This window comes from Myotis brandtii, unplaced genomic scaffold (assembly GCF_000412655.1).
Source record: "Myotis brandtii unplaced genomic scaffold, ASM41265v1 scaffold1770, whole genome shotgun sequence".
NCBI lineage: Eukaryota > Metazoa > Chordata > Mammalia > Chiroptera > Vespertilionidae > Myotis > Myotis brandtii.
The window spans coordinates 13,881-16,127 of record NW_005356556.1 but is presented as its reverse complement, the minus strand read 5'-3'; positions in this window follow the sequence as shown (position 1 = coordinate 16,127).

The window sequence follows — 2,247 nt, the reverse complement described above, 5'->3', positions numbered from 1 at the left end:
GGGGGGGGGGGGTTGAAGCAGCCCAGAAGGTGGGCCACAGAGCAGGATGAAGAGTGGATCTGGAGGGGCAGGGCCTTTTCCGACCTATGCCCAGTCCTTCAAAGAACCTTCCATAGAGTCCTTTGGCCTCTTCTCTCTCCTATATCTTTGGTTGAAAGTTCTAAAGCCACATGTCATTCTATACACAGCAGGCTCCTCAACTCTTCCTCTTCAAGGACAGAATACAAAGGAAAAAGTCACATCACTGAGGCTTAGATTCTTAAGCCTGTACTAAAGTAGCTTTTGTTGCAGGAGTGGTAACAGGCCCAGAAAGGCTACTGTTGGGATTTACTTCTACATGGGAGGCATGAAGGGCTACTTTTTTAAGGCAAACCCCTCAAGAGGGAGACATCTGGTCCTAGGTCAGCGGTTCTCAACCTGTGGGTCGCAACCCCTTTGGCGGTAGAACGACCCTTTCACAGGGGTCGCCTAAGACCATCCTGCATATCAGATATTTACATTACGATTAATAACAGTAGCAACATTACAGTTATGAAGTAGCAACGAAAATAATTTTATGTTTGGGTCACAACATGAGGAATTGTATTTAAAGGGCCAGGATGTTGAGAACCACTGTCCTAGGTGATCATGGGGGGTCTAGAGCTATTGTAGGAGCCAGGGCAATATTTTTTGATCACTCAGTAACAACTCACTCCCACCATTCCATCACACAGAGGGAACACACTCCCATGCCAGGGAATGTGAGGTGACACTAATCAAAGTTCAGCTTACAGCTTCAGAGAACATCTCTTCTGCCTTGTGTCTTTCCTTCTTTGTTCAGCATTTTATAAACAAATTCTCTAGTCTTTCACTGCCTGTTTGCATCTGAGAGAACTGCTCACATTAGGGCCTCCCATGACACTTGATCTGACCTTCAGGAAATATTTTTCTAGCCCTTTTCCAAAGGGACCTACAAAATATCCAGCACCTTTGAGGGCTCTTGTGTACAGGATCTAAGTTGATACTAATGCTTGAGGATCCAAAACGCAATCATGGCCCATCTGTTAGAGTTAGGACTTAGCAGATGCCAACTGATAAATGGAGTTCTCACCTATATCCATCCAAGAGTGGGTCATTTGGGTCCTTGATGCTCAGCCTGTGGTCAATTCCTTGACTCTTAAGTGCATACTTGGAATGTACATACAGTATTTAGATGCTGAAAGACTCTCATATGAGTCTCTGATTTATGAAGTAAGGTTCATTTTGGTAGGAAAACCTGTGTAGCTGCCTCCCTACTTCTAGCCAAAGTGGAAACTCAGGAACAATGTAACATCGTAGGTGAAATGGCTTAGTTTAGTGGCACCCTCAAAGATGTAAAGCATGCAGGGGATGGTGCCCTGGAAAGCAAGATCTACCAAGGCAGATAACAATGGACTACCATAAGTTTCACCAACTATAGCCTCAATTGCCACTGCTGTTCTGCATGTCATATCTTTGCAACCTAATAGGGCAGCAACTCAAATCAACAGATGTGCTTACCAAGGGGTGGAGTGGGGAGTGGGAATCTGGGAGTAGGAAGGTGCTAGAGGAGAAAGATAACAATCCTATATAATAAAAGAGAAACATGTAAATTGACTGTCCCTTCGCTATACTCACCAGCCAATCAGGAGTGACTATGCAAATTAACCTGACAAAGCTGGTGGGTTAATTTGCATACACAGGCGCTGGGTGAAGAGAAATGGGAGAGCCAGCAGCTTGGGGGGACGTGGCTCCCTCCGTCACTCCCAGAGCAGGGAGCACCAGGAATTCTGGGAATAGTAGTTCTGATGGCAGGCCCAGGACCCGAAGCAGAAGCCCAGAGCACAGGGAGCACGAGGAATGCTGGGAATTGTAGTTCTTGTGGCAGACGGATCTCCTAGACACTAGAGCAGGGGTGGGCAACCTTTTTGTGAGTGCGTGCCAAAACCAGCAAAATCTCTGACTCAAAATTCTTCTGTGTGCCAACCCTAAATGTTTGAGAACATGTTACGCCTACTTGATATCTCTTAACGTGTACGTATGTGAAGAACCTTGAAGAAATAATAAAGTTCATTCGAGCGACAAAAACACAGTATATGATGATGAAAAATACATTTATTTTTTAATGTATACATGTTATGTAAAATTATTTATTTATCTAAGATGCACCTACACTGAATTTATCTGAAAAATAAAAAAGTCGATATTAAGAAAAAAATTGTAAATGGAAGATTATAAGAGAGGGTTTCG